Source organism: Saimiri boliviensis, chromosome 2, assembly GCF_048565385.1.
Source record: "Saimiri boliviensis isolate mSaiBol1 chromosome 2, mSaiBol1.pri, whole genome shotgun sequence".
Classification (NCBI taxonomy): domain Eukaryota; kingdom Metazoa; phylum Chordata; class Mammalia; order Primates; family Cebidae; genus Saimiri; species Saimiri boliviensis.
In genome coordinates this window covers 165,817,454-165,831,470 of record NC_133450.1, presented here as the reverse complement: position 1 = coordinate 165,831,470, position 14,017 = coordinate 165,817,454, and the positions used below count along the sequence as shown (strand labels likewise).

Here is a 14,017-nt window from a genome sequence, read left to right as displayed (position 1 = left end):
ATTCTTTGGTTAATTATTTAACATAAAAATATCTTCAGTACATGTCTGATTAAGCTCCACTAAGAAAACTAAACCTGGTTGTGTAATAGTTCTAAGTGATTGAAATATCCAGTTATACGCAGAAGAGTAATTCTTTTCTAGATAAAATTCATGCAGTGAATAACCCTCTCGTAAGAATGCTAAACTTAAGCACTCCCTGGTTACTCCATCTGGTTTATACAAATCCCTGACAGTGTAGGTAATCAAACACTCCCACTCTTAGACGGTCAAGCCACAAAATATTTTCTTGCCCTTGGGAGTGTCTCTCTTGAAGCTAAAGCAATTTGTTTCTGTAAATGTTAGTGTAAGTGGCTCTGTGTCAATACAGTGGGGAAGCAGGTTGGGTATCTACTGAATTAGGAGCTTTCTTAACCACTGCATACTAAATCAGACAAAAAATCTTATAATTAAGATAAAAATGAATATTTTAATTGTAATCACTCATTAATTTTGATATAGAGACAGAAGGGAGGTTGGAAGAAGAGGGAGAAAGAGTCAGGGGGAGAAAAGAGGGGAGACAGAGATAATTGAACAGATTAAATAGAAATGTACCAATTGAATTGGATAGTCTGATTAAATTCCACACATACCAAAAAAGGAAAAAATACTCCAAAGTATAAGACTGATGACCAATAAGGATAATCCTGTACTTCCACAAAATTAGATCTTGTTAGAAGAATTCAAATACCAAGTGAGGAAAATGTCATTGTTACCTTGACACATTTACTGCAGAGATGTATTGGTCTGCAGCACAGAGTACATGAAATGCAAATGTATTAATGGGAAGATGACTGTTTATTATGTTATTTTAAGGGATGTACTGTGATATCTCTGTTTTGAAAAATGAATTTGGTTGCATGCAGTTAATTATAAAGATTAAGAAAAACAGCTCAAGGCACAAAATACATAATTTTTTCTTTCTGATCAGATTACCCTGTCTGAATGTCAAGATCACTTTAGATTAATCAGATAACATTGTAATCATCAGTTTCCTAGATATCTGAATTTGGCCTTTGAGTCATCTTTGGTAATATATTAGAATAATTTAAAAATTATTGTGGCTCATATTTTACCATATAAATTAATTTAAAAAGTCATTTACTTTATGTATTTTACATGGATACTATACACCTAAAACATAAAAAAATTTAATATAAAAATTTTTCTTCAGATTTTTATAGTGGTTCTGTGTAATTGCTTAGAATGTTTGCTATATTCTAGATAGCTATAAGATAATGAGATAATTCAATTTCAAAGGGAAGAGTTTTTGAGTACTGATTTTTATTTTTAGTCTTCCCTCTAAATTGACAAAAAGTCATGTATATTTATAGCTATAATGTGATTTTTTGATCTATGTACACATAGGAAGATTCAGTCAAGCTGATTAATGTATATTTCACCTTAGCAATTTATCATTTTTTTGTGGTGAGTACATTAAAAATGTATTTTAGCAATTTTGAAACATACAGTATATTTTTATTAACTTGGTCACCATGCAATGCAATAAATCACTAGAACTTATTCTTCCAGTCTAGCTGAAACTTTATATGCTCTGATCATTTTCTTCCTTTTCTTCATTACTCCCCTTTTCCTGTAGTCTTGGTTAACCACCTTTCTACTCTGTTTCTATGAAATCAATTTGTTTAGATTTCACATATAAGTAAGCTCATAAAGTATTTATCTTTCTGTGCATAGCTTATTTTACTTAGCACAATGTCCTCTAGTTCCATCCATGTTGTCACAAATGACAGAATTTACCCCTTTTTAAACACTGTATTCTATCGTATACATACATCACATTTTCTTTATTCTTTGATGGATACTTAGGTTGCTTCCACATCTTGGCTATTGTGAACAACGCTGTAATGTTCATGGCGGGGAAGATATCTCTTCAACATACTGATTTAGATTTTACTGTGAAATTACATATGTGTATAAATATATATATAACATATTTAAATATGTATGTGCATATATATATATATATATATATCCATCCAGAAGTGGAATTTCTAGATCACATGGTAATTCTATTTATATTTTTTTGAGGAACTCCCATGCTATTTTCCAAAATGGCTGTACTAATTTATATTTTCACCAACAGTATACAAAGGTTCCATTTTCTCCACATTCTTACCAATAGTTGTTATCATTCTTTCTTTTTTATAATAGCTATTCTGACAGGTATGAAGTGATATCCTCTGGTGGTTTTAATCTGCTTTCTCTGATGATTCAAGATGCTGAGAATTTTTTTCATATATCTATTACTAATGTCTCTTAAGAAACATCTGTTCAATCCTTTGTCCAGTTTTTAATTGGGTTATTTGTTCTCTTGCTATTGAGCTGTTTGAGTTCCTTTTATATGTTATGGATACTAGCCCTTTACTAGATGAATGGTTTGCAAATATCTTCTTTCAGTCTGTGAGTTGTCTCTTCATTTTGTTAATTGTTTTCTCTGCTTGGAAAAGGCTCTTCAGCTTGATGAAATCCCATTTGTCTATTTTTATTTTTGTTGCCTGTGCTTTTAGAGTCCTATCCAAGAAGTCAGTGCCCAGATCAATGTTGTGGAGCTTTTCCCCTATGTTTTCTTCTAGTAGTTTTACATTTTTGGAACTTATTTTTTAAGGCTTTATACCAGTCATTTTGGGGACATAAGAAAAGAAGACAATAATTCTTGCTTTTAGGAAGGTTAGTTCATAACCTATGGAACAAATACATGAGAAGTAAGAGGAAGAGAGAAATTTTCTCTCTGCTTCATAAATAGGCTAGATCAGGTAATTATACTCGGAGAATGTACAACTTAGCTGAGGATAATTGTTAGGATTTTGACAAATTAGAAGGAGGAATAAAAGCAAATCATATACTCTCTGAGTTTGACAAAAAAATAATGGGATAGAATAATCCAGAGTAGGCTTGTAAAATGGTCACTCTTCTAGGTTAGTTGGAGCCTAGATAGTGTAGAGAAGATAAGAGGGGAAGATAAGTAGGTAATAAGGACTTAGCTCTTAATTGCCATTCTTAAGAGATTGAACCTTATAATGCAGACCCCAGTGGCCCATTAAATGTCATAATGATGACAAGCAGGGTCTAAAGCCAGATAGTGGACACTCAAATCCCAACCTCCAACACAAGTACCTAGAGTTAAACAAGATTTTTAACATTTCTCTGCATGTTTCTGCATAAAAAAATTGAGATGAAAGGAGTACCAATATGTTGTTTTGATAATTAATTAAGTTAGATCAGCTAAATAGGTTAGAGTACTGTAAATGTTATATAATATTAAAGAATTAAATACAAAAGAAGTGTTCGATAATATTAGGAAAATTAGCCTCAAACCAGAAAGTGATATAGAAGACTACATTTGACAAGATGAAGTTTGGGAAATTTTACAAACTTTATTTATTTATTTATTTATTTATTTTCATCTGAGACAGAGTCTGGCTCTGTTGCCCAGGCCAGAGTGCAGTGGCAGGTTCTCCACTCACTGCAGCCTCCACCTCCTGGGGTCAAGCAATCCACCTCTTGGGTTCAAGCAATTCTCCTGCCTCAGCCTCACGAGTAGCTGGGATTACATTTTGGGGAGATTCATTGCTATTAATAATCACTCCCTACAAGCTAAATCTGCCAGGTCACTCATGATCACTAGCATAGATTACTCCCACTGAGATCAATCACTAATATTAAGACTTAGTTATGCATTTTAAAAGTTATAATTTCTAATTCTTTATAAGAAGTATATATTTCCTTTTAGGCACACATTTCAAGTAGGTTAGTAGATAAAAACAGAAGCCAATTTCATAATCACTAGAAGTTTAAAAACGAACAAAACTTAACATGACTTTTCAAATCATTAAGTAGAATTTATTTATTTATTTATTTTTACTTTATACCTCCTCAGATAGAGAAAGCCAGTTGAAGTATTACCTTGGATGAACTAGACTTGGAAATCAAGTTACATCACTTGTTATATACTACATGCTGAGATAGCCATAACAGTTTACCTCTTTTCAAGGAAAGAGAAAACAAACATCAGCTCCAGATGGGGTAGTGGCAAGGTTCTGGAAGAACAAATTATACTGGAATTATTGCTGTGGCAATGTTTAGAAAATATAACCTGACATGACACTAAAGATGAATGAAAGGAGTATGACACTAACATTTCCAATAGAAGAGGAGGTAATTACAAGGAGGGAGTGTTCAGTAAGTATCTGACTCTCAGCAATTCTGGGCCTTATTTCATGCCTTATGGATGGCCCTTCCCCAGGCACAATGGCCTTTTACCGAGTCCTTGGGTTACTGTGATTCCTTTATCCACAGGGTCTTTGCACAGTGTTTCTACTGTCTGGAATATAATCTTCATTTTTTTTCCAGTTTAATCCTACTCTTGTTATTGATTTCAACCTGAACATCATTTTATTAAATAATCATTCTTCCCCTAGAGTAAGCCAGTTTCATTTACATTGCCTCATACTCATATTACTTGCTTTTTAAAATATCAATTATCTCCATTTGTTAATATGCAATTATTTTTGTCATTATTTGATTAATGTCCATCTCCTCCTCCACCAATCAACAAGATCTATGAGATGAATGTTTTTGATCACTCCAAGAGCCTAGCAAAATTCATGAAACTTACTGATCTCTCATTAGTTACTAAATGTGCTTGTAAAATAGGCTTATTTTTTGAAAGCTTCTATGAAACAGGAGAGAAAAATATAGTAATTATAAAAGAATATAGAGTCAACTAAACACATTACACCAATAATGAAACAATTTTTAAAACAAATGCAAACTAATTAATTTGTTCATTTAATTTTTGTTAGTCAAGGTGGGCTAACCTTTGCAATAGACCAAAAATGTACATTCACTCAAACAAAACAGAAGTATAATTCTTGTTCAGTTTTAGTAAAAGACAAATCCTACACAAGAAGGAGAGGGTTCTATTCTATGAAGTTATTTAGCAACCAATGCTGATAATCACTCTACTGTTTTTCACACAAATTTCATGGTCAGTCTGATAGTTATCTCTCTATAATCCAGTGTTTATTGGAAGGAACATGACTGCATGGTTTGAAGTTTTCTTAGGTCAGGTTTAAGACTGAGACTTATTTACCTTTAGATTAAGCTGGAAACCTGTGAAATTACCATAACTGATCAAAAGAACCCAGGAAATGTAAACTGGTGACGTGTTCAGGAAAGACAGCTAGGATCAGAGGAGAGCCATCAGCCTCTGTTACAACAGTCATCCAACAATGTCTTGAAATACTATGATTGAGAAGTCTGTCAACTTTAAGAAAGCTAGAAAACTTTGATGTCACATAATTACTAAAGCAAATGTTATAAATTAGTCTTATAAGTAGTATAATAACATAGAAGTATCTCTAAAGCTAAAATTTGGTGTTAGATGATAGGAAATATTCTCTAAATGATTACTGCAGTTTTCTAAAAAAGCAAGTCCTCTCTGGCAGATTATTAGGTAAGAACTAGAATGTCTCCTCTGAAAGTCAATGTGACTGCTGATCTGATTTTTCAGAATTTTCATGTGCTATTCTTCAGTTATACTATAATAAAGAAAGAAGATGTGCAAATGACGATTTAATGATGCAGCTTCAAAAAGCTAGAAGGAAAGGGAGAATCTAAAATCATTACACTCCCAAGATCATAATTACAGACCTAATTTTTGAGCAAGGAATTTCCAATACTTATTGGAAAAGATTTTTTTTAACTTACACATAAAAGAAGTTGAATAATGAAGGTAAAATATTATGCACACATTCTTTCACATTGAATATCTTTTTATTTTATAGAATTAAGTCTTAAACAGTATTAAAGTGTATAAAACATTCTATTACATTTGACTACTCTTATATATCTTTATGTACTATGGGCTACAGCTATCTTAAGCTAGAAATTGCACTTTAAAATGCTGACAGAGGAATCATAAACTATGTCTACCAGTTTCCTTTTCATTTATGTACAGGGACAAAATATTTCCATAAATGAGGCTGAGCACTTGCTAACATTGCTCAGTTAAACTTGGTGCAGAGAGACTGTATCAGTCAGGATCCCACAAGCAATGGTGGCACATTCAAAAGGAGTAGTTAAGTAGAATTTAACTACGTACAAAAGCGTGGGTATGACCAAGGAAGCTAACAAGGGGCTTGCAAGGTCCAGGAGGGGAAAGGAGATGGGTGTGTTTTTATGATCTAGTGAGAGCTGTTATAAAGAATGGTCTTTCCAGCTGGAGGGATGCAGCCTCTGTTCACCTTCTGACTTCTGAGGATTGGGGTATAAGTACCTCAATGTCTCTTTATTCTTCCTCCTTGATTTCTTGCCAGTGAAGACTTCCATTTTTCAAACTGTATTAAAATCCAGAAAGCCAGGTAGTCTGGTGATAAAGTCCATAGAACTCAGCATCTTAGGACAAGGCATAAGGTAGGGAACTATGAAACATACCTAAAAAGACAAACAGAATATACAGAAGAGATGCAATAACGTTTGTGAGAGAGATAGCAGTAATGTTACATATAATAAATTACATGCATTCATATGCCGCCTAAACATATTTTGTTCAATGAGACATGTATAAACGTTTTTTTTTGAGTCGGAGTTTCGCTCTTGTTACCCAGGCTGGAGTGCAATGGCGCGATCTCAGCTCACTGCAACCTCCGCCTCCTGGGCTCAGGAAATTCTCCCGCCTCAGCCTCCTGAGTAGCTGGGATTACAGGCACGCGCCACCACGCCCAGCTAATTTTTTGTATTTTTAGTAGAGACGGGGTTTTACCATGTTGACCAGGATGGTCTCGATCTCTCGACCTCGTGATCCACCCGCCTCGGCCTCCCAAAGTGCTGGGATTACAGGCCTGAGCCACTGTGCCCGGCAAACGTTTGTTTTTTTTTTTTAAACACAAACTTGAAAATTTAAGAGTCTTTATAAGATCTCCTTATCAAAAATTATTAAGGGTTTCTGAAATATATTTCTAACACATTGTCTGATCATGATGAAACAAATAGAGCAGCAGAGGTGATTCCAAGATCCACAGACAAGAGCCCCAATGAAACATGAGCTTACACTCCATGTTCACTATGAGAAAGAGTGAAATGGAAAAACAGGAGTCAGAATGGGGTCCTGGAAGAGATATGATGTCTGAATTTGACAAAGAGTATTGGCAGAATAATGGTCAATGCACCCAGACCATGATCGGGGCCCAGAATTTCAAAGCCTGTAGCACTGTCACTTGAGGCTTCATTGGCATCATCTGACTGGGAATGGCCGTAACTCAGGATTATGTACACCCACCGGTCCAGGGGAGAAAACTGGTGATCGATCAAAGAAGATGATAGTAGATCTTGGCAGATGAGCAGGGCTCAGAGGAATCTGGCAATAGGTAAGGAAAAAGAAAGTCTGTGAAATTGTGAATTGACCATTAGAGAAGTCTATCACAGTACCTTGATTAATATCCTGCAAATGTTAAGTAGATGAATAGAAATTCAATTCCAGATCTTTTTGTTTCAAATAAAAATTCTTTGTTATAACATATGGCCTACAGCAAAGGAGAAATAAATATATCAATTAAAATGAATCATTCTTTAACAAGTCTGGAAGTTTTTCCTAGGAACAAAATTTATTTTAACCAAAGCAACAGTATAGCAGTCATGTACTGTTACAGAGCTAACAATACAGTTGTAATATATCATAACACATCTGATTGAAAGCGAAACACTTTGATAATAGACATTTGGTCTTTAAGAAATTTTTCTAAGATTTAATTCATAAGCCAGATGTTTTTATATTAAAAGACAATTCTATATATTCTAGAGAGTTATTTTATTATCACATATACAGCTATTTTTGCTTTGTAGTGAGTCATAGGTTAAAAATTATTTTACTAGACCTGCTCCTCAAAATATTTATGCCATCAAGGATTTGTATAGGATACATTTGTATAGAATACATTGATTGTTAGTCACTATCATAGTGGAACAGAAAAATATTTAAATTTCAGAATATAACTTTGATTAAAATACTAACTCTTGTAGAGTTAAATGGCATTGTATAATTTTCAGTTTATTTGAACCTTACTTTCCCCTCCTGAAAAATGAGGATACTGTTATCTATTTTGTTTGACTGCTTCCTAGTTCATAAAGTCTAAGAGTGTTTTGAGATTTTTGGAATTTATAAGAAGGCAAGATTTGATCCCCAAATGTGTCATTTGCCTACCATGCCTCCCAGAACATGATACTCAGGCAATTTTTTGAGGCTGTTGTGTGTATTCAAGGATTTTGTCCTACAGGTGCAATGGCATCACTGGAAAATCTTGGATGCTTTGATAACTTTATTAGCATAATTTGTCTAAACCAAAGTCTAATACCCATGTATGCCTGGGGACTTTATTAACCTTTTTTTCTTTCTGCACATACGAGATGATGTGCTTCTAATTAATGACAGAAGAAGATATGCCAGAGCACAGTGAATCCCAGGAAGATGTTTCCTTAACCCTTGTTGATCATTATCGCAGGGATGCCATTACAAAACCTTAGGGTGTTTGACTCTATTGCTATCAAAATTTCATTGCAGCAAACATGCTTTACTTCATTTTCTAGTTCACTTACATATTCCCACTGTCTCTTGTTTACAGAAAATACTACAGAAAAATATAAAACTTGCATATTTATAGTGCCTCTAATGTCTAATAATTTCTACATCATGTTGTTACTTGAAAGTTGATGGTTACAGTATTCTTCCAACACAGATGGCCCAGGGTATAAGAATCTCTAGGGATTTTCACCCTCAGCTGTGGCCTTGCCAGTTTGAAACTTGAAGTATGCTATGTACCCAAGCCTACTGACTAATTCAGTGTAATGCTTGTATGTCAGTTCCAAAGGAATCTAGCTTAGCAAGTCAGGAAAAAGCCTTTTTCCTTGTTGTCATTAAACCTTAGCTTTAATAAGATTCGTTTATTTGTTATATCCTTGTTAGGGCATTTTATATTCTATGAAAGCATTTTTCCTTTTTTTTTCAATCAAAAGGGTACTGAAGTCAAAATATAAACATATGACCCATTTGTTTTTCTTATTGCTTCCATATGTCCTCTTGTGATTGTTATTCTGATTTTTTATTGTTTTGTTTTCTTAAAAAGCAGCCTGGTCCTTACCAAAGATTCAGACCAAGTCAATGTTATAAACAATGAACCTTTTCTTCTATATGTTTTTTAGCAATAACATTTATTTGCCCACTAAATTGGAAAAGTTCACATCACTTATTTTTGGGCAAAACTAAGCACATTATTATTGTAGAATCTGCATTTAATAATTTAGAAAAAGCTTTATTGATTCTACATCATAAAAGTTTTGTTTTGCCAATAAGGAATCATGGTCCAAGGATACTAAATAACTTGTTCTAGATCAAACATTAAGTAAAGAGAGGTGTCAGAACTAAAACTGTGACTTCCAGCTCTCACCCAAATGCTTATTTCAATTCCTCATCATAATTAATTACTTAACATGATGTGAACACATCTTAGTAGATGACAATGGTGATAAAAGTACCATATATATCAGGCGTCCCCAAACTTTTACAGAAGGGGCCAGTTCACTGTCCCTCAGAACGTTGGAGGGCCGCCACATACTGTGCTCCTCTCACTGACCACCAATGAAAGAGGTGCCCCTTCCTGAAGTGCGGCGGGGGGCCAGTTAAATGGCCTCAGGGGGCTGCATGTAGCCTGCGGGCCATAGTTTGGGGACGCCTAATATATATATATATATATATATATATATATATATATATATACACACACACACACACACACACACACACACACACACACATACACACACACACATACAGTAACAGAGTCCTCACAACATCAGTGAAAATTTCCTTTTCCCTTAGGATAGGAACCTTTATAAAATTATGGTAAATGTGTAGACTGGAGCCAGACTTCCTGCATTCAAATCCCAATTGTACCTTCAGTAGCTGTAATGCTCAAAGTAGGTATACCTCAACTCTTCTATGACTCAGCTTTCTAAATTTTAAATGTAATAGCAACAATAGTTGAATCGATAATTTTTGTGAAGATTACATTAGTTAACACAACTGCCTAGACAATAATAATAGGAAGTCCTCTTTTAAAATAGTTCCTGGCAAATAAGAAGCTTTTATTCTTGTCATTGCCAACTGACTTCATATATACAACCACAAAATTTAAGTGTCAATCAAGTGCTTAGGGTATAAAATAAAATTTTAATAGTATTTTTTCTCAAAATGTTCTGTGAATTGAAAACTTTAATATCATGATTTAATTGTGAAGAAGAAATAATCTTAGCAGTATTTAATGTTTATTAACTGACAATGCATTAACAGTTGATATTTGAACATGATACACAATCTTTTACTGATCATCATTTTTTCTTGTACCCCTTTATTGCTTTTGTTTGAAACCTACAGATAAGAGTAATGCATGGTGCTGATTAATACGATTTAATTGAAATTAGGTTTGAATATCAGATACAAAAATAATCAGAAAACAGAAGTTTTCTGATGACACATATATGCACCTTCTAAAATGCTCACAGGCAATCTTACCTTCCATTAAAGACATAAAATGCTTTAGCAAGGAGAAAGTACATTCGTTTTTACTGCTGGAATGCTGAGTTTATAAGTCAAATGGAATCACCCAGTAAAAACAAACAGCAGTAGAATGATGATTAAAAACAGCACTATACATGTATCCCACTTCTTTGGAGCAGCTCAAGGTCTTCCACAGGTTGTCTTTCCAATTTCCTTAACATATATCTGTAAAAGACAGGAGCAGATATGAAGTAAATTTTGCTGTGAAAAATAGTTTGAAATCCTGCCAAAACTTAAAAAAAAATCCCTGGCATCATGTGTCTCAGTTTTCCTTCCACCTCTTAACACCAGCAATACAGTCCTTTTCCCTTTTTAGCTGTCTCTGAAGTTCAGCATTGTTGGAGGGGAGGTTGGGAGGCATTCCATAGCAGAGTGATATCATGTTTGATCACATCCACAGTTGTTCCTCTTAAAACTCTAAGGAAGAGCTAAGGTACTATTATGTTAATTTTAAATCGTTTGTTGATTTTCTAAATGTTACATGTATTTTCCCAAAATTTATTACAGCAGATGATTCATTTGACTGAATAGCCTCATAAAGTATATACATTTTCTTTTAATTTCCCTGTAGCATATAAAACAACTGGGAATTCTGTTTATGGAAGGTCACACTGTGAAAGAATATTAGTGGTGAAAGGAACTTCAAAGGCTTCCTTATCCAACTCTCTGATTTTAGAGATGAGGATCAGCAAAGTGACACTACTTGCACAATGTCACATGCTGGGTGTTTTCTTTCCAGGGCACCTTTCCATCTGCCTTACAGGGTATGACAGTGGTGCTTTCCTCAGCCTTTTAGGGGAGTAAAGGTGAGTGTGCTTTATACACAGTGGACATTTCCTATCATTGTTTTTCTCATCCTTTGGCTTGTTCCTCTCATCTTTTGCAGTAGCCCTTATGTCCACTTACCAACTGCACGTTTGGAAAGTCAACAAACCACCTGACATTCCTCAAGACTGCCTTTTGATCACATCTGTCCTGGGATCTTACCTAATCCTCCTGCAGGCTTGTGGGAGAATAATCACTTACCATTCAAGTTTTAAAAATGTTTGTTTTAATTCCGCAAGAAAAATGCTGTTAATCTTTCTTCAAGTATCTAACATTCCCAGATTGTGATGTCTTCATTGCCAAAACCCATCAAGCTGAACATCAACAGATTCTCTCATGCTTAAATGACAGTAAAACATAAACTGTTACAAAATTTAAACAGCAATATACATGTAGGACCATGAAAATGTTACCTATGAATCAAGAAAAAGTAAAGAAAGACATGTAAATTCAATGTTATCTTTTGTATAATTTCCATTTTCTTTTATTATCCTAAGATTATTTGCACGTCCCTTTTTAATTATTTTGAAACTTCAGAGGGATGCTGCATATTGTGTGATAACCAAATGAAATATACTTTTTCTTCTAATGCTGAGGATATTTTGTTCATACTATTTGTTTTGTATTATAAGTAGTGTAACAATGCCTCTTAACTCTGGTGAATATGTGCCCTATTCAGTAGTCTGTACCTGTGAAGCCATGCCATAGTAGATGTGAGGCACATGCACGTGTTATACAGAACTTTATCTGTCTACCTTGGTGAGCTGGAGAGACCCTTTCTAGTTAGCACAATTAGTGTCAGGACAATCAATTCTATATCCAGTGTTGAGTATGAATTGCTTTGCCTGTATCTTCCCAGGAACTCTGTAACAAAATAGTTTCCACACTTTCAGAGGTGAACTTGAATTTACTTAGCCTCCCTCAGTGATATCCAGTGACCCATGGCTTCTCACTGCTTCACGAACTAGCAAATGTATTGATATGATTAATAATGAATCTTCTACTTAAGATCATAATGCTAATTGCTCCCTTATGGACATCTTCTGCTCCTAGGTTTGACTTTCATACTGTGTAGCTTATTTTTTCTGATACATGTATGACTTAGAAAAGTTACCTCACTCTTTATCCCCTCCAGTCAGCAAATAAATCCTTCAACATACAAATGATCCTGTTCATTGTGCTTTTCCACTCCTGCATCTGACTCCAGAATAAACCGTTTGGATGGGTCTTACAAGCAGGATTAAATAGGCTTTCAGTAGACATAAGGCTTTGAAATAATTTAGGGTTATAATGGAGATTCGACTTAAAAAGTGAAAAGAAAAGAAAAGAAAAACATCCTCCTATATTTTTATGAAGAGTCATAATTTGCCTAGAATACTTACAGTGTTTTACACTGGAGCTGATACAGGGATATCTTGGATATATTGCAGGTTCAGTTCCAAACCACTGCAATAAAGCAAACATAGCAATAAAGGGATTCAAACAAACTTTTGGTTTCTCTTTCTGTGTGTGTGTGTGTGTGTGTGTGTGTGTGTGTGTGTGTGTGTGTGTGATGTTTATACTATACTGTGGTCTATTAAGTATGCAGAGCATTGTCTAGAAATAAAAGTGTGTACCTTAATTTAAAATACTTTATGGCCAGAAAATGCTAATGATTATCTAAGATTGCAGAGAGTCATAATATTTTTGCTCATGAAGGGTCCTACCACAATGTTGATGTCTGCTGACTTATCAGGGTGGTGATTGCTGAAGGCTGGGTGCTGTGAAATTTTCTTAAAATAAAAGAATAATGAAATTTGCTGCATCAGTTGAATCTTCCTTTGAGAAAAAATTTTTCTTTATGAGGCTAAGCTGTTTGATAGCATTTTATCTGCAGTAGGACCTCTTTCAAACTGGAGTCAATTCTTCCAAATTCTGCTACTCCTTTATCAACTAAGTTTATATAATATTCTAAATACTTTGCTATCATTTCAACAATGTTCACAGCATCTTCACCAGGAGTAGATTCCATCTCAAGAAACCACCTTCTTTGCTCATCCATAAGTAACTTCTCTTCTGTTCAAGTTTTATTATGAGATTGCAGCAATTCTGTCACAACTTCAGGCTCCACCTCTATTCTATTTTGTTATTTCCACCACGGTAATCTGCTGTTTCTTCCTCCACTGAAGTTATGAATGTCTCAAAGTCATCTATAGGACTTCTTCAAACTCCTATTGAAGTTGATATTTTCACCTCCTCCCATGAATCACAAGTGCTCTTAATGGCATCTACAATGGTGAATCCGTTCTAAGTGGTTTTTCAATTTACTTTGCCCACATCCATCAGAGAATTATTATCTATGGTAACTATAGCCTTATGAAATGACTTTCTTAAAAAATAAGACTTGAACTTCAAGATTACTTCTCATTCCATGAGATACAGAATGAGTGTTTTGTTAGAAGACAGGAAAACAACATTATTCTCCTTGTACACCTCCATCAGAGCACTTTGGTGACCAGGTACATTGTCAGTGAGTAGTAATAT

At 34.4% G+C, this 14,017-nt stretch overlaps 1 long non-coding RNA gene across 3 annotated transcripts in view; it reads right to left on the bottom strand.

The window, feature by feature from the left end:
- Positions 1 to 5,908: 5,908 nt before the first annotated feature.
- The window catches only part of LOC120366311 (uncharacterized), a 255,933-nt gene continuing 247,824 nt past the window's right edge, over positions 5,909 to 14,017 (bottom strand). The window contains exons 4-8 of one of the 3 annotated variants that reach the window (XR_012516579.1): positions 12,877 to 12,940; positions 11,696 to 11,833; positions 10,625 to 10,834; positions 7,489 to 7,583; positions 5,909 to 6,495 (exon numbers count right to left, since the gene is read on the bottom strand). This is a non-coding gene — a long non-coding RNA (uncharacterized LOC120366311). Of the gene's footprint in view, positions 6,496 to 6,609; positions 7,418 to 7,488; positions 7,584 to 10,624; positions 11,834 to 12,876; positions 12,941 to 14,017 lie in introns of those variants that run through there. The other 2 variants (XR_012516578.1, XR_005581029.2) reach the window with 2 other exon arrangements.